The sequence below is a fragment of the Daphnia pulex genome, chromosome 3 (genome assembly GCF_021134715.1).
Source record: "Daphnia pulex isolate KAP4 chromosome 3, ASM2113471v1".
NCBI classification, from domain to species: Eukaryota; Metazoa; Arthropoda; class Branchiopoda; order Diplostraca; family Daphniidae; genus Daphnia; species Daphnia pulex.
Window position 1 is genome coordinate 4,907,305 of NC_060019.1, and position 19,603 is coordinate 4,926,907.

The following is a 19,603-nucleotide window of genomic DNA, read 5'->3' on the forward strand; positions in this document are numbered from 1 at the left end:
ACTAAAAATTCTTTATTTTCTGTATTTTCTGTATTTTCTGTAGTTTTTAATACAGAACACAATGTTGTTCATTATTTTCTTAATTGGTCAAGCAAACGAGGTGCTGACAATCACTTTGCTCTTACGATCCGGAAAAACTAAAAGAAATTTAGGAAGTTGCCAACATATCCCACTTGTGACGTCCCACTGTGAATACCCCCCCTACCCCCCCTCGTCACAATTCGTCATACAAGGTGCACCCCCCTCCCCCCTCGGCTTGTGACGTCATATGTGAACGGCCCCAAGGGGGAACGACAAGCGTCCGAGATTTGGTCATCTCACGAATCTCGTTGCAGTTATGGGTGTTAAGTGATTGACTTAAGAACACATGAAATCATCTGACATCGGAATACCTTTTTTTTACAGTTATCATCAACATTGTCCGAGAAATCAATAAAGTCCCTAAAGTGGATTTTAAGGATTTAATAGTTACTATCCAAACCGCTCGTCAAATGTTGTCGTTCAAATTGAAGAACAAGACTACAAGTCAACTAAAACTCCTAGAAGATGATGTAGTTGGTAATAGCAAAACCGATCGGAAAACTCAACTCGCTGTAGACAGCAGAATGGCGGAGTTATACAATGCAATCCTGCATTTTGAACTCAACTGATGGTTGCGATGAAACAATATGCATATGGCACAGCTTTTATATCTCAATGTTATTGTTTTTTGCTAAACTTAAATAAGATTTTCATTCATAGGTTTTCGATGTGCTAATATTTGTTGATAAACCTACACCTACCTATTCGTCTTATGTAACCAGAGAAGAGGATGCAGCGTTTTATGTTTAGCGTTATATTATTTATTATTTTGACGTTTTAATAGGCTACTGTGCAGGTGAAAAGAAATAAAATTCCAATATGATTTCTTAACAATTGTATTTGTCTATTTGATGTGATGTTATACGTACAGTCATGCGTGAAAGTTTCTTGAACAGGCAAATGGCTCTCTATGTTTTCAGTTTAATTTGACGGAAGGGATACTACGGTGCCTACCGTACCCCCAGTATTTTACGCCTTTTTCTCTTTTTCCTTCCATTCTTCTCTTCCTTTATCTAAGAAAGAAAAAGAGAAAAAGGCGCAAAATACTGGGGGTACGGTAGGCACCGTAGTATCCCTTCCGTCAAATTAAACTGAAAACATAGAGAGCCATTTGCCTGTTCAAGAAACTTTCACGCATGACTGTATATGTATATATTCAGCTCTACGTGTAGCCATGAGTGAAGCATCCGTTATAGACGGAATAAGTCTTCGCAGATAAACGAATCAAAATAAGGATTTTGTTATGGGAAACTTCATAAATTCTTTGTAAATGACGGGTTCTGAAAACGGATTATAAATGAAACATCTAACAATCTTTAAACTATAAAAAGGTACAAACCAGTGCAGAAAGGATGAACTTTTTCCAAGTTTTAAAAATTCGTTTCTAACACTAAATTCATTTCAAAAATGCATTTTGGTCGTAATTTTCACAAGAAAAATTCTACTCGGGCGATGAAAACATGGAATCTCATTAAGAATGGATTAGAAGACATGATGCCCTTCTACGTTGAATACTCTGACTGGCTAGACAATTAACTACGTCAAATATTCGAAATTCTGTTCTGACTGTGTGCCTCATAAGCTACTATTAGTAATAAAAGACGGCGTTAAATTATTGTTTCAGGCTAGATATTGAAACATATTTTGAGGGGAAAAAGAAAACGATTAAGCATTTTGAAGCCATTGTCGGTTTTGAAAGCTTCAAATTTGAGAAAAAGGAAATGAAAATATTAGCATCTGCTCTGCGGATACGAGTGACAAGGTAAAATTACCCTTAATGCGGAGTTGTTGCATTGCCCCAAATCTGTATAATGTTAGTGTTAAGAGGAAAGAAAAGGCAAAATAGGCTTGCAAAAATCCTTTGTTTTTTCCCACTCTTGATATTTCCAATCACGATGATTTGGGGCTATGCGAAAACTCTGAAGTTGTAAATTGTTTTGTATAGCATGCGCGAGTGGGTGTGGGGGTAAAAAACTACTAAAGAAACACAATTTACAAAAATTACAAAAATATAATTTCAACATCGAGCTGCATTGATATTTTGCGTAAAGAATAATTACAGCGATATTACAAAATTTCCCGCCACATATTTTCCCGCCACATATTCGCAGGTCACATATTTATGGAAACGGGAATACCTTACGGACACGGGATTGGGAGTTTTACTGCATAACAAAAACCAGGCACACTCTGTTCTATGAAGCCAAATCTTCTAAACTGAAATTCTACTCGCTATCATTTGTCATTTTTATTCGACTGTCACGTCAACCACGAAGGACCGATCAGTCGCATCACTTATGTTCGCTGGAACTCTCCGTTCATCGACGTTTCCCGTCTGTTTAGTTGTTGTGTCTTGTTTTTCTAGATTGCAGGGAAAAATCTATCGCGAAACGCGATATATAAATTCATCTTTGTGCATGATGTCTAAAAAGCAAAGTTTGAAAACGCATTGCTTAGACAAGTGTTTCTTCATTCTGCACTTTCATTGTCTTTTTTCCATACCTTTTCTTATTATTTATTACTTCTTCTTAGTGAACCTAATTGCTGAGACTTGCGTCTATTTTCTAACAAACATCTTTTCGAACTGGTTGGCTGGCATCCGTCAATTCTTTCTCTCTCGACTTGTCCCTTTATTTTATACAAGATTGCTTACACCGACTCCCTTTTAATCAAGCCTCTTCTCGATCTTCTTGGCAAAACGAAAACAATAACGATGCATACTGATAGGAGAGTAGAAATCAGATAGCTTGTTGTGAAGTGGATTGCCAGTAACGCCCCAACGTTTTCTAGCGTGAATTATATAAACTTCCAACGACATGGCAGCATAGGGATTTCGCACAGTGTGAGCCTCGTCCAAAATGATTCTTTCGAATTTGATCTCTAGCAAACCCGACAAGCTCACAAAAAGAGCCCCAGGAAACTCGTTGCCAATTCTATCTATTACTCGTTCAATTGTTTAAATATAGTATAAGGATAAAAGATTTAGCTTTTTTATAAACGTTAATGGTAGTTTATTTGATAAGTCGTGAAACTACGTCGTACTTATGTCAGTTTAACAAGAATCGGTTCGATCAGGCATAGTCATGACAGCTTTTGTGACGGCGGCGATGAATTTCTTGTTCACACTGACCAACGTTTCATAGAAACCAAAAGAAAAAGTCACGAAAGGTAAAAAATCGTTTAATTGGTAATAATTAAATAGTTTAATGGGAACCGGTATCTGCCAAAAATGTTTTTTTTACGGTTGCTTATGCACTACCTTGAGTCTTACTTTAACATTTATTTTCTCCCCAGTTCTACAATTTGACATTGGAGTGGTGAAACGAACACACAACATAAAACAATACCTTTCAATAAAATCGCTACTTGACAGAATTTCTTGAGAATCGATGAACATTCAACAAAACGAGCACAAACCTTAAATATAGTGGGGATACTAACCTTTGACCAATGTAAATCCAACTTCGAATATTAAAGGACAACAATGGTAGTTCCTTTAGATCTTTTAATCGCGGCTGTGCTGTTAAAGGATTCTCTCAGTGGGGAGAAAACGAGCTAGTTTCTTGTTACAAAGGGACAACGAAATAAGGGTTTCCCAATGGTTTTGTCCATGCCTATTTTTAATCGGTCGTTAAGACTTCAATGATTTTTAATAACATTATTTGGGGCTATAGTTTTGGACATAAGGTACGGCATCATGAGAAAGAGGAGCCATGATCTAATTCAAATGTTGACATAAAATTCTAAAATTTTTGCGATAATATCTGAAACCCCATTCGTTTTCAACATGTCATTTTAAGAAAAAAACAATAAAAAAAAACAGGTTGATGTGACAATTTTCTTGGATCTGGCCAGACTCGATACAACGTCACTGAAATAGTTTTTGGCTAATAATGCTAAAATTCCGCAATAAAATCTATAAATGCTGTACATCAATCGATTCGCCTTCAAATTCTACGACGATTGATGTACCGACATTGCGAGATAACGAAATATTTTTTTTTCCAAATTTGTTGTACCAATTCGCGTCTGCTGTCTCAAATTCGCATTTTTCTTCCATTTCCTGGTATTGAAATATTTCGATAAATTTTCAAAATATTGACAAAACCTTATTTACTATTGTAGAACTTTTCACCCTCTATCTTTTGGTACAATTATTAAAGGGATTCACCCACTTTTACTCTAAATATTCTTTATGCCGCAATGTTGTTTAACAGCCAACACGGAGCCGAAATTTTTTGGCCGTAAGCCAATTCTTAAAATTCAATTAATGATATCTCGTTTAATTATAAATATTATATTACGTTCTTTTGCTTAATTGCGTATCCCCCCTAAATTTTAAATTCAATAAATTATATTTTGCAATAAACCTCAAATTTTTTTGTATTTTAATTAAAAGAAAAAAGTGGTGTTAACTTGGGTGATCTCGAAAAAAAAGGATGAAATATTTAACATCTACCTGCGAAAAATCCATTTAATTGCAGTCTCTTGATGTGACAAAAACGTGAAAACAAAACAAAGCGAAAAACAAAAGCATGAGGAAGGTTGGCAAAATTTTCTTATACATTGGTTTGGGACAATTTACCAACGATCGATGATAGTTTTTGAAAAATTTTTGCTTAGCAGTTATTTTTTTTAAATGCTGCATTTCAACAAATCTAAAAGTGGGAACAAACTTTTGCTTCCGCTTTACCTGTTCAATTGAAATCTTTCTCAGCAATTGAAGTTGAATCATGGAGGGAGAGGACATAGCCATTGGAAGCATTAGAGGAGGAAAATCATTTTTATGGGTATTTTCTATTCTTTCGCACAGGAGTTTTGATCTTCAGTTCTTCATATAGCTTGTGAATTGCGATGGATATTTTACTGAATTTTTTCAGATCGGAAATTGCAGATGCCATAACTTCGGCTGAAAATGACATCAGAGAAGGATCGACAGTAGATCTTAATTGTCAAAGGTCGTGCGTATAATTTATGTTGATTATGTATTGGGATTGTTGAAGCTTTTTCTGTTACCTTATTTTCTTTGAAGAATCCTAAGATATAAGAAACAAAAAAATCAAAATTTAACTCTGATAATAAATTTGTTCACATTTGACATATCCTTTCACTTAAAGCAAACCCATATATGTTTTAAATACTCAACGACATTATTTGTTTTATCCCAAGGCTCAGTCTTGCAGAATATTATTAAACTTCATAACATTTGAATTGTGTTGTAATATTCGTACATCACGCGCGTTTTCATCACCGATGACGCGATAGCGATAGTTTTTTTAAACTGCAGACTGCTTAAAAGTAGCATCAAGTGACAGCTGAAAATGGATGAGCACTAATGGTGTATTCGCCCATCCAAGTTTGTTTAAATACCACAGCTCAGCTGGAAAACCAGGATATTGTTGATATAGTTTTTCTGCTTTTGAAAAAAAATATGCAATAAAAATATTTAAGAATTTTTTTTTGAAATTTTGCAACGTTGGAAAAAGTATCGGCGACTATCGGCGATTATCGCATCGATACTTTTTTGAAACTTCATCGTTCGTTAGTCGGCAGTAAAAAAACACCAGTATCGTTATCGCAATCGGAAATAATTTTTTTTTCGATATTAACAACCCTGTGTACGAATAAAAATATTCGCAATGACAAAAAGTACCGGATTACTGTTTTAACGGTTGCCACCTGTTTCGGCACTTTTTTTCGGCACTTCGATTTCGTCGTTTTCGGCACTGTTTTTGTCGTTTTCGGCACTGTGTTTGTCTTTTTCGGCACCGCCGCCAGATTTAGTTCCAGGCGTCATGTTTTTGGGAGGGTTGCCAGGCGTGTGTGTGTTTTTCCGTTTCGGCACTATTGTATTTGTTGTATTTATTATTAGATTTATTTATTGGATTTTAATAAAATTTTGTCAAAATTTTAACACCACATTTTGAAACTCTTTTCCTTTTCCAATTCTGCGTATAGTCTGGTACCACGGGTACGGCACGCTAAAAATTTAAAATTTTTCTGGATTCGAACTCTGGACCCTGGAGTGCTGATGCTTTAAACCACTCAACTAACTAGACAATTCAATCTGATAAAGTTGGTTAGACTAGCCCAAGACTAGCGATGACTCGGGATGTTAGTTTTCGGATTCTGTTCCAGTTTTAGTTTCCGTTTCGGCATCGTCGCAAAATTTGTATTCCACCAGGTGTCGTGTAAACACAAATAAACACACACCGTGCCAACCTTACACACACCACATTTTAAAAAAAATAAGAAAGCAGAACGGCACACCCTAGAAGGCTCTACCCCCCAAAAAGCTATTATCTAAAACCAGTCAGAGCGCCCCTAGTGGCCTGACGGTACAATAGCGCGGATAGAAAATTGACATGAATAAATCGAGTGATTTAATCACATGATTATTGTCCAAAAAACTTCCATACGGGTGGAACAGAATTGGTGCCGAAACGGTGTTTTTGGTGCCGAAACAAACAATAGTTTTCATGTTCGAGGACGTATGGCGGACGTATGGTTTGCATGGGGTTCCGAAACGGTTGAAGTTGGTGCCGAAACGATCGAAATTGGTGCCGAAACGGTCAAATTTGGTGCCGAAATGGACAATATTTTTTCATAATCGAGGAAGTGTGGTTTGCATGGGGTGCCGAAAACGACGAAATCGAAGTGCCGAAAAAAAGTGCCGAAACTGGTGGACACCGTTTTAACCCGAGTCAAACCTTTCAGTTGATTTGAAAACACTATGATTACTGTTTTAACTACCGTTTCATAACCAGATTAATAAAAAAAACTAATTTGCTAAAAAATGATGAGCTTTTTCCATCACATAATTTCTTTAACACATCTTATGATGATAACAAAAAATAATTAAAAATATATGTCTGATTCTAAAAAAATATCTCTTTATGTGGAATTGCACTGATGATAAGGAAAAACAAAATATTGCAAATATTTATACTCTTTACATGTGACAGATCTCAACTGATGTACATCACTTAATTACTACCGTTAAAGTAATATTTATGATCTATGATTTTGATGAGCCCCCGAACTAAAAAAAAAACACATAAAATGTCAAGCCTTATGTATATTTTGTTTCGATGTCATTCACCAGCCGTCGTTCGCCGCTTTCGGTCGTTAGTCAAGATATCATTTACTTATGAGTCGTGAAGCTAAGACATTTTCCAACGATGATTTGATAAAAGTCAGCAAGTCACTGCGTAAGGTGGTTCACTTCCGATTTCTTAAACATCAAATGGTCTAGCTTTAACTGATCAGGCCACTTTTAATTAGCATACCCAAATAAATGTCAATAACATCTATTCTAAATGTCGTGAAAATCCCGTTGGATCGCCGTAGCATAGCAGAAATAGTGTTTCTTAACACTGGAACACAATTGGGCACAAGCGCAGACTCTGAAAACACTGTCGCTGTCGTCACTACAGACTAGACAACAGTGCCCACCACCAAGGTACTATCATAAAATTATCTACCGAAAGTTAATTAGGAAAATAAAAATATAAAAGTTACAATGGGGTTAGGATATATTGTAAGGACCCATAAGGCCCGACTACGCCATTTGAAATTTATTGATATTTTTGCTATTAAGCCTTTTGAGCACCTTCGGGATTAAGAAAATTTTACGTAATCAGAAAAAGTTAGTTGTTTTTCTCTCAAAAGAATGTTTCGTTCGTTCCTTTGACATAGCCATTGTGATTGCGAAAATATTAACCCAGCAACGAAGAACCCAGAAACGTTATTTCCCATACTATAGATTTTTGGAAAGCTACAACGGTTTAGCAAAGCTGAAATTTGTGCAACTAGTGCGACTAACAGTGGGCCCCGTAGCGGGGGATGGCGCTTGGCAGTACTGCTGCTGCAAATTTTGCTTGACACAGATGAAGATTGGTGGATGTGGACCTTTTTGATTAGTATGCCAGAAAACATGACTAGCAGACCAAGCAAAAAGGTTGGTCCATTATCGCCTTGGTCTATACGCCAACCAAACTTGTAACAAAGTACCACCGAGCTTCACTGCAGTGCGCATTAGTTGAGAATTCGAACAATTTTTGGATCGGTTTGACAACTTTGACTTGCGGAATCTTTTATAAAAGCTCTTTAGACCTTACTCCAACTAAAAGTAGGCGTCAAACAAAGTTTTTTTAGCCTTTATTACCGTATGCACGTGGTTCCCTACTGCGGTTTAGTTATAACGGTTCTGTAGAGCAAAAATTCATGCTTTTCGACTAATGCACAAGGATTTTTTTCCATTTCTTTACTGTTCTAAAGTTTCACACACCGTATTTTTCCCGTGTAACTAGGCAGGTATAATTTTTGAACACAATTTTCACTTGTATATTAAGTGTAAAAATTTACGTATCCTTTGATTTTTTCTGTCGAAAATTTATCCTCCCATAATCTGGTAACACTGCTCCACCTAATTTTTTTTGTACTGGCGCTTTTCACCCCCTTTGCGTCATGGGTTTAACGAGGCATAGGACAAAAACCTACGACGGGGAAGGACATCTCTCGCTCTCACTCTAAATTTCCCCAGTTCTTTCTCAATCTAAATTCTAACTGTATTCTGTCTTTTTAATAAATCACAAAACAAAAAAAGAGTCATTAATCCCGACATGTTAAGATTTTTAACGTTTCTCCAACCTCAACCCACCAATTAGTTTATTTCACCCCATTCGTCCCCTCCTTCGGTCGGTAAGGGGGTAGATGGGGACATTTGGTGAAAATCAACTTATTCTATGAAGTTGTGTTTCACCGCTTTTCACGTTTCACGTGAAATCTGGCTTCAAATGAATCTTACGGTAAACCCGTAGTTGCATATTGTCACGTGGGTTTGAGCTAGGTCACGCCGCAGTGGTCGGACACAAAGATTAGGTTTCCCGAGCTGGCCTCAAAGGTACTCTCAGGACCGGAAAAAGTGACTTCACTGTCGTCACTACCTTTACACTACACTTGACGACAGTGCCCGCCACCACACTACTAAAGACACAAAAGGCAATAGATCCACGAGAGTTGGGAGAGAACTGACTAAACTTAAAGGAGGTCTGGTTTACTATATAGATCTTTCCCGGACAAAGGTGACATCATACTGAGGATGAACTTAATATACACATACACATACACATACACATACACATACACATACGATAACCATACGGTGACACTTCACAATAAATAGCGCACACATATGATAACCATACGTTGGTATTTCACAACAAAGCTACAAGTCAAGTTTTGCTAACGTAAACGTGACATTTCCCCCCTCGCGGAAGAAGAGATCTTCCCGATCATTTGTAGGTGAGAAAGATGGGTGGTTTTAAAAGAGCTCTGGGACGAAACACATGTCTACGTGATTTCCCGACGTGATTGGGGTATGCTTGACTCTGTCGCGTTCTTTTTGACTTGCTTTGAGAGAAAACGGCGTCACCCTTGCTCTGATGGATGGAACGGACGTCGCTCTATTGGTCGGCCGTTCCCGTCGTCCCATCGTTTGACTGAACGCGTCGGAAAACGCTCCGCTGAGCGGCACAGTCATCGCCAATCTTGGCGGCACTGTCATGGTCCGAACGAACGGAGTGTTCATCGCTCCGCTAAGTGGGACAGTCTTCGTTCTGTTGAACGGAAAGATCGTCACTCTGCTGAGTGGCACAGTCATCGCCCTGCTGAACGGAATGACCAAATATTTGCTGATTCGTTCCATAAACTGTTTGACAGGAGAGTCCGGATTTCACTTTTGTCTGATGTTCACTCCGGCCCACTTGTTTACTGGCAGGTTGAAGAGGATCGGGCGCACTAGTCGACACTTTTGCTTGTTTATGGTATTTCTTTAAGTTGGCGATGTGCACGCTTTTTTACAATTTTTTTTTACCGCCGGATCGGGTTTACCACGTTATTGAGGTCATTCCATCGTTTCAAGATTTTGTAAATTCCAGAATACGGGTGAAGAAGTTTTAAGGGCGTCCCTTCTTTCGTACCGGTCGAAATACCCACACTAGATCACCAGGGGTATAAAAGACTGTGCATCACAGACGATCGTACCCTTCTTCTTGTTTTGCCTGCACCACGATTAATTGTCTCTTTACTTTTTCACGAATTTCAGCTAGGCGAGTGGCTAAAGGCCGCGGGTTTTTTCCATCAGCGAAGTCGGGGTTGTTGCTGAGAGCGACGTCGACGGGCAGGGTAGCTTCCCGCCCGTATAGCGAGTAAAAAGGCGTTACGCCGGTCGATTCCTCCATAAAATCATAAAATCCACAATCTCATCCCAGTCATCGTGGCAGGAACTGAAATTTATTGAGAGCATTTCAGCAAAGGTGTGGTTGAAGCGTTCCACCAGACCATGTCTGTTAAGGATTCGGCCAACGTCGCAAAGTTCGGAATAAATCTACGATAGTATGAACAGAGCCCAATGAAGCTTTGAACGTCTTTTACGGACATGGGCACTGGAAAATTTCGAACGGCCATCAGTTTAGATGGGTCGAGTGATAAGCCTTCCCCGCTGACTACGTAGCAGAGTAGAAACGACTATGTCGTCCAAGTATAGAAGATAGGTGACCCATTTTAATCCGGACAGTAGAATGTCCATCATACGCTGGAATGTCACGGGTGCGTTGGTAAGCCCGAACGGCATCACCCTAAACTGATAAAGCCCGTCCGTGGTTATGAAAACGGTTTTCTCTGTATCCTCTTTTCGCACGCCTACGTGCCAATATCCCACCTCTAGATCCATGATTGTAAAATATCGACATCCCTCTAAACGACTAAGAGCATCGTCAATTCTTGGAAGCGGATAAACGTCGCGCGTTGTGATTTCCGATAATCGACGAAAAATCGACAAGTACCGTCTTTTTTCTTGACTAAAACGACGGGCGCGGCCCAAGCGCTGAAGAAGGTTTCGATCACTTTCCGTTTTTTCATGTCCTGGGCTTGATGAATTGGTGGGTGTTCGCCAGTATCCTTGTTGTCCAACGTTGGTCGCAAAACAGTCAACATATTTGGTCAGTAACTGTATCCCCGCCCACCGTTCGCTCCTGGAGAGTTCGCTATTTACTTTTTTCTTTATTTTCTTCCTCTTTTTCTCATTCTCTTTCATTTTTTTCTTCAATTTTCTTCTTCATATCGTTCTTTAATTAGTTCTTTACTTTCTTTTTTTTTCGGCTAGAGACCCTACGGGAACTTGTGGCATTTGTGCGATTTCTGGCACCTGATTAGCTGAAATAGCCAAATCCTGATGTGCTGGAATTGCTACATCAGGTTATATCCGGTTGGTTCTTCCTTTTTTATATTCCACTAGCCAAACTTTTAAAGCTGCAAATCCAATGTTGAACTTTTAGTAATTATTTTTTTCCGAATGTGGCGTGAGTTTATCTTTCCCGTTGAGTTTAGTATTAATCTTCCGCATGGCATCTAATAGATTAAATGTGAACACGACAGAATTACTCGACAAAAAATAAAACAACCGATCTTGAGATCACTTCCGATCGTTGCTTTCGAAGCCGTCTTCCGGCTGCAACTCCAGTCTGCATGTGTTTTCCAACAACATCAATATTTCCCTTTATTGGTTTTCGGAGAGTAGCCTTGACATCATTAAAAAGACTTTCTCCAGGAATTGGAAAGGCTTCATTGAAAAAAAAAAACATATTTCATTTAAAGGAAATGGTGAATTGTGCATAGTCTCTAATGTAATTACCTTTAGCGTTAATGGATAGGAAACCTTCTTGCTGGCCTTCGTGGCTTCAATCCTACTCTTTACATCCTTCGCGTCGTACGTTTGAGTCTCGGAAGACTCAGATACAAGTGAAGAAGTCTTTGATCCGTTCCGTCCGTTGGACTCTTGCAAGTTGAATGTTACTCTTGTTACGTGTGATCTCTCTCAAACGGCAGTTTCCCTCTTTCAACTGCTTTACTTTTTTTAAACAGGATGCAAAATTTTAACTTTCCTTTTGATTGGGTTTGAACAAAAATTAAAAACAAATGTACGTATAACATGGTGGGCTATTCGTTCCCTCATCCATCAAAGAATCACCTCCTGAGGAAGCCTACAAATTTAAAAAGTATACAACAATTTACTTTATAGGTAACAATAGTCAGAATTTGTTCCTAAATGTATTACCTTTCTTTTTGCAATAATTTGTGGAACACTGAAGTTGAATTCAACGTGAGTAGTATAAAAACTATTAGTTTTATTAAAACTAGACTAATCGTATGCATCTAGTACGATTCTACTCTGTATAAACGTTTTTTTTGTTATCTTTTTCAATATATTTTTTATCTGTCCATTTAGCAGTCAGAATTGGATGCTTTTGTAACGGCAGTCAAGTCTATGAAGAAGCTCATTGCAGGTCCTGGACTTCGGTTGCTTTCGACTTGGACAAATTTGGAAAGGGTCTCCTTCTATTTCTGGGGGGTATATATCGGGGTATCTCCGTATATCTGGGGGCACGTCTCCGTTCAAGATCTTCAATCGGCCGACACGTGACAATATTTTTTCTATCGCCCTTTATTTGCACCTTAATGAAAACGGCAGCCCGTGTTTTAGAAAAACGAACTCCGCGTGCCAGGAAGTTCCGGATCTAACATTATAATCTTACAGCACACCTCATGCTTCCGTTCATAAAGGTGATAATGGCATTGTTCATCATCAAACATCCAAACACTGGCCGAAACCAGGGGTCGTCGTAAAAATTGTGGTGTTTCGCTATTACAGTAGCGGTTCACGTAGTGGGAGGCTTGCGAAGTGGGAAATCTCACAAAGTGGGACGGGGCTGAGCCTGCACCAAAAAGTCCCCTCAGGTCGTATATTCTTTGAACTAGCGCGGGTGGTTTTAACTTCAAACCCTTTTTTGCCGGCTTTTCGGAACTCAGGTCACACTTGTTAACTGCCCGATGGTTTGAATAAACAAATACCATAAGCAGTTTATCGGTACAATTACATACAAAATGTTTTGTCTGACAGTAGCCAATGCAAGAAAAATGTCGTGTACGAAATAGAAAAAAATGTCAGTTTTATGTAATCAATTGTCGTGGTTACATCTCTGGCTGAAAAATGCCCAAAATAACAAGAAAAAAGAAAATTTGAAGGATGATTTACTGAAAAAAAAGAAAGAATCACCAAAGAATTCCTTTAAGTGAACAGTTAAATGTGATTGAAAAGCTTGAAAATGGTATCTGCCAGGTGGAAATCTTTCGTTATCTTGGTTTTAGTAAATCAACAGTAAGTTGCATTTTTAAAAACAGTGACAAATTGAAGACTATTAAAGCTGCAAAGACATTGACATTGAAATCAAAAGTTTACAATTCAAGAGCCAAGTATCCTGAAATAGACGAATTAGTGTTTTGTGAGTATTATTCATCCTTCTCAACGGTGTAAGCCTTTGCCACTGAGCAGAGGAATTATTCAAGCCAGGGCAAGGAAAATTGCCGAAAAACTTGGTGTAATTGATTTCACAGCATCTGACGGATGGTTTTGCGAATGGCGATGGCGCAAAGAAAAAGGAAAAAGTGTTCGTTTGCATGAAGAAGCTGGAGACGTAAATTTAATAGAAGCTGAGAAGAAAATGGATGAAATCAGCAACACTGAAAGAAAAGGGGTATAGTCAAGAAAACACATTTAATATGGATGAGTCTGGACTATTTTACCGATGTATGCCGAACCGCACTTGTGTCGTTGATGGTGGTGATGTACAAAAACTAGGAAACAGAACATAGGCTATGAAAGCAAAGGATAGAGTGACTGCCATATTTTGCTGCAACTCAACTGGAACGTGCAAAATTCCGACTCTCATAATCGGCACGTCTAAACAACCACACTGCTTCCGAAATGGGCGTTACCCACTGCCATATATTGATCAGAAAAAGCATGGATGGACAAGGAACGATATAAAAACTGGTGGTTTAATGTTTTTCTTCCGTGCATCCACGAGTTTACGACAGAAAAAGTGGCATTGTTAATGGATTCTTTTTCCGGACACGACAAAACCATCACACATCCTGTAGGTCAAGTGGAATGTTTTATTCTTTCACCAAACACAACGTCTATTTATCAGCCTCTAGATCAGGGAATAATTGCTGTGATAAAGACGCGCTACAAGACTCGTATGCTGACTCAGATGGTGAACGCGGCGGAAAATTTTGACGAACTTCAATTTGAAGCTGAAAAGTTACCAAACTGGCGGAAAGGGATAAGCTACGGGCTTCCTGTTCATGTATTAGACGCAGCTAATTTTACTGAAATTCTGCTGGGATGAATTGCCAGCTGAGACTATATCTGCCTGCGATCGATGTCGATCAAGATGTCTCGCGCTTTCTGACACGGAACCTGCTCAGTCGATCGAAAGTTTGGCTGAAGTCAACCGCCAAATTCATTCAGAAGCAATCGTCGAAATAAGTAGTCAATTAGCTCGTAAGTTCTTTTCCTATTTAACACCATTAATTGACTAATTAATTTTTTTTTCGAACTCCAACCATCGATAGCCAACCAAGCCCAGCTGTTTTACATCGATTCCATTCTTTTCTCAACAATCAATGAAAAAAAATTAATGGTCAGAAGAATAGATCTCCCTTGCTTTTTCTATAACGGCCGCTAGATGGCGTGGCGAATGAATCTAGCATTCAAGTGGTCTAATGTGTCCAAGAGAAGAAAAAGACATGTTGTGATTTGGCAACGTCATAACTCCCCTATTCAAACTTGGCCAACTGTGCGAGAAGAATAAACGACAAAAATGTTTGATCGTGCATTATTATACTTTAGAGATAATATTTTCTTTACTAACACCTTTGCTTGCCAGAGATTCAAATCCAACATGAAATCATGTTGTTTGATTGTGTATATGTGTATGTATTTCATGACTAGAAATGCATTAACAAAATCGAGAAATGTTTTTATTTACTTGAATACAAAGAAAGAGATCGGTCATTTGCGATTGTAACTTCATGTTGTGAAAATCAAATTAAAGTTCATGAAACAAAATAAATTTGAAATCCGTCACTATTCTGTTGCGTAAACTGTATTATGAACTTCTTCTTCTTCCTCATCCTCTCCAGCGGCCGCCATTTGATTCCCCCTTCTGCTCTATGGATGGTTTTTTGCAATTGTTTATGTAATTGAGTTATTTCTTTGAACAGGTCCTTGTTATTTTTAACTTTTTAAGAGTAAGCTTTGATATATCTTTGATAAGTCCCACTGGACCCAATAACTTATTCCCCATCGTTGTTGGCTTGCTCTGAATTCGTAAGGTTATTTTCCCACAAATACAATAAAAGTCAGTATCTATTTATATACTTAATGATCGGCATCATCATTAATTGAACAATTGCACAAACAACAAAGCAATTGAAAACTAAATTACCCCATAGGCTAGGTTATTTCACCTAGTCTTTAAACTAGAGGGAGGGAGGCAATCAGTCATTAATTGAACGATACGACATAGACACGAAACAATTTACCTTCAACGTTCACACAGAAAACAAGGGAAAAGCAGGTAGAGACGAGAATGAAGGCTGCTTGACAGACGTTTCACCTCAGACCTAAGTCTAGCCAATATTCTAAACACAATATTGTTGTAAAAATAACATCGACTACAAAGTAAATCACGCATTCAATAGAAATACCTAATAGACGCAATCACCAACACACTACACAATCAAAGGTGATGGACAAATAAGTGTGAAACTGACTATATGACGTGAGCAAGACGCCATTACATCACCTAAATCGCGGAATGACTGGAGGGGAAAAGAGCAAGCAAGATGAAAAAATACAAACGAAATGCGAGGTCGTTTCTCTCGTGGCGATAACTTAGGCTGGCGCTGCACCAGAAAACGTTAAGGGTTGAACGCGGTAGTAAAAAAAAATTTACCGCTCTGTGGTAGCTGTAACCGCAAGATTTTTATTTTCTACCGCAGCTGCGGTGGTCGTTTGCGGAAGCGCGAATAGCTAAGAAAAAAAATCATATCACAAGCATTTAGGTTGCATTTAGGTTGCCTTATCCTCTTGTATTTCGGTTTGAAAGAAATAGTTTATGAATCACTCTTTTACTTTTAATAATAACATGCGTTGAAAGTTTTTGTCTGACAAACAACCCCTAAGTGGAGTAAAAATCCTTCCTGCAACGCTGAACAAGCGCTCGACGGAGGATGACGAAGGGAATGCAGCATTGTAGTTGAAAAATATGGCTTTAATGTTGGGTATTTGTTCAGGCTGCTTATCTTTGTAGACTGGTCGGCAAGAAACAATAATTCTCCTCGTTGGACCTCCGCCGGTACTGTGGTTGCCAAGATTGATTTTCTTCTTTCTCCTTCTCCTTGCTGTAGTCCAAATCATCACTTTGAATACCATCGGCCACTGAAGAAGACTGATTCCTGGTAAAACGAAAATGAAAGCAATGTCCAGTTAACAAACACAGCACTACATCATGGAGCTAGTGTAACTGTATAGATACCTAATGTCCAATTCAACTTGGTCTTTCTTGAAGGATCAAAAGACGTCTATACGACGTTGGACTTTAGCATCACGCTCCTCTCCTTCTGGCATCCATTTTGCCTTGAAGAGATAATGTACCATGGAGGCGATGTGCAACTCTTCGTCAACCAAACTTTCAGCAAATCTTCGCTTTACTGATTCTATCATTGTGTTTAGGAGAGGTTTCCAGTGCTTGATGGCACCTTTCTCCTTCAGGTTTTCCATCTTGCTGAGAAGGATGGTAAGCGTAGGAAGTAAATAACCAATAGAGATGTTGACGTCTGCTTGAAGAACGTTCAATGCTTCTGATATGGGCTCCATCACTTTGACGTATTCACGAATGAATTCCTCTTCGGCGAGGCACGCAATCCCGAATTGTTCAAAAAATGCTTTAAGTTCGGTCCTTTTCTTTGTGATGAAGATGGCTCATGGCATTGAAATATGAATTCCACCGAGTTTCATTATGAATAATAAAGAGCATCCCAAGGCTTTCTATGATCTTGTCAGAAACCTTAGAGCTTCAATTTTGCTTGTTCCAGATTTCAGATTGCCATTAGGTTCTTGAGAGCCGGTTCTAGAACCTTATAGATGTCGCACTTGCGAATCAGGTTTAATGTGTGGCATGCACACCGACGATGAGGTGGTAGAATGTAAATGTTGGTTGCGTCTTTGCAACTATTGAGGATTGCCGTTAAAGAAATTGGATAAATACAGCATCAGTCTTTTCTTGAATTTGGGATTCACTCTCTTTCTTTGTTGCAGATTCTCCTTGATCCTCCATTTCTTTATCATGGTCCCGATCAGATAACGACTCGGTGTCATCATTAGTCCCTTAAAAATCAGAAGGCTCGTCCTCTAGAAGAGTGCCGATGTTGTCTTCTCCGACCAGCTTGAAACGGATAAAATGAGATAATGATTATAAATTCAGTAGCAAAATTGTAAGAAACTGGTTGATAGTCTAGTACCATCCTGTTTGACCTGACATGTTCTGGCTGCAGTGTCGTCCTAGAGTTGGACGCGGTCACAACGTCGAATGAAGCTGCCCTTGGAGATGCATTTTTACTTGAAGTTGATCGCCCGATGGTGGAGTGGAGAGACGAGGCTCCATAGAGACGAAAAGCTTTGTATGTATGTATGTATGTATGTATGTATGCATGTAAAATTTATTTATATAGCGCACTTATCATGCAAGCATGCTACAAATGACGCTGACAAAATTGCTTCTGTTGTCCGTCACCTTTGCCGTCAATTTGTGAAGGATGTCGTACTTATATTACACACCTTCTAGAAGATTGGCAATCACTTAAAAATCGCACTTTCCTATGACACGCCTAACGGCAAGGCATACGGAACACCTTTTCAGGTCGGGAGCGATCCAGTGGCCAGTGATGCCGATGAACGCCCGTCGTCTAGAAGTCTATCCATCGGCAGTTGTACAAATCCACAATGCGCCCAGACACTGGTTCATAAGAGCAGCTCTCTTCCTAATATACATACAGGCGATCTACTTTCGGTAGAACGCACGGTTCCTGACTTTAAGACGAGGTTGCAATTTACGAGTGTAAGTCCGAAAGGCTTCCGTATCCGTGTGATGAGACTGGTAGAAATGCATCAAAAAGGTATTCCTGTAAAAGGATGGTATAGATGAAGTTCACCAACTATCTTTCGCTTGTGTTAGTAACAATTACCGGAATGAATTCATCCAGGTCTTTCTGTGTGACAGGTTTTCGGTAACCTTGAAAAGACAAGACCTGCTTCACGAAGGCTGGCTTACGACCTGTCTCGTTCTTTTTATTCGAGTGGTACCTAAGGAATTGGACGCCCATCTACTTAGTAGCATCAATTTCTTTACAAAGTGTGTTAAACTCTTTATCCGTCTAAAGACAAAAAAATGCATCAAAACAACCATCTCCATCAAGTTGTCATACCAAGTACGTCATACTTTGATGTGAGCCCGCAAGTTTCCTCTAGAGTTGTTTATCGCCGATAGAGTGTTACCCATTCTGGGACAATCCTCCACTTGACAAACGTACAGGAAGCTTCCATTTTTTTGCTGAGGGCTCAATAAACTTGAAGAATGTTGGTGGGCAGGAAAGCCTTTTGATGTCCTCAGATTTTACAAAACATATAATGGGTAATCTACAGCAACATGACTAGATTGATTCTATATATACCTTTCAAGAATTGGACACTATTAGTAGCATCTTCAGGATTCCTTGTGTCACTTGCTCGATCTCAGCTAGGACTAGAAGAAGACGGATTTATGCTGTCATCACAAGAAGTGTCCAACTCAATATGTGTGCCCATCACTTCAGTACCTAAAATGAGAAAGATAAATAATAGGAGTTGAAAGATTAGGTTTAGAAGTATTAAATGAACTGTTTGCCCATGCTGAACAGAGTGAATGCTGGTAGAAGCTGGTACTGAAGCTTTGTTCGCAGTGGCAGGTTCTGCGACAGCAACATCATGAGTTTGTGCTGCATCAGGTGGATTACCTTGTTGTGAATGAACAATTATTTCAAATGCAGTTACATAATTAAGAGTAAAGTCAGTACGTGCAACTACTGAACTACCTGATTGATGTAACAAAACAATATTTACATTCCTGACAGGTTCACTGCGTTTCCCTCGTTTGTTTTGCTGGGATCGTTTCCCTCGATTAAAATAGAGTCTGGATACTTGCATTAAACCCATTCATAATAACACTGACAAGTTTTGTTTACCCCATGAAAATAAATGACAATATCTGATAAGTCAAACGTGTTTCAGTAACTTGATTGAGAATCACAAGCTTTATAGCTGAACATCAAGCGTTAGGGGATGATTAAATGACGTGCTGCCATCTCTTGTTGATTGAAATATAGTTCATTTTCTGGCTGATAGATGGTGTTTTACTACTGCTGCCGTGCGGTAGACATGACATGCGGTAGTGCGGTAGTTGTGAAAGTTTTGAGCATACCGAGGTAAATGATTGCGGTACGACCGTTTACCGCGCGGTAGTACCGCGGTTGGTTTTAACCGCGGTTATCCAACAAACATTATGCTTTGCTACATACA

At 38.9% G+C, this 19,603-nt stretch overlaps 1 long non-coding RNA gene across 1 annotated transcript; it reads right to left on the reverse strand.

Annotated features, from left to right (window-relative positions):
- Positions 1-16,262: 16,262 nt before the first annotated feature.
- LOC124191577 lies at positions 16,263-18,643 on the reverse strand. The gene is made up of 4 exons (XR_006873483.1): positions 18,235-18,643; positions 17,512-18,171; positions 16,527-17,435; positions 16,263-16,446 (listed from the first exon to the last, which is right to left on the reverse strand). It is a non-coding gene; the product is annotated as an uncharacterized LOC124191577 (long non-coding RNA).
- Between the last annotated feature and the right edge of the window lie 960 nt (positions 18,644-19,603).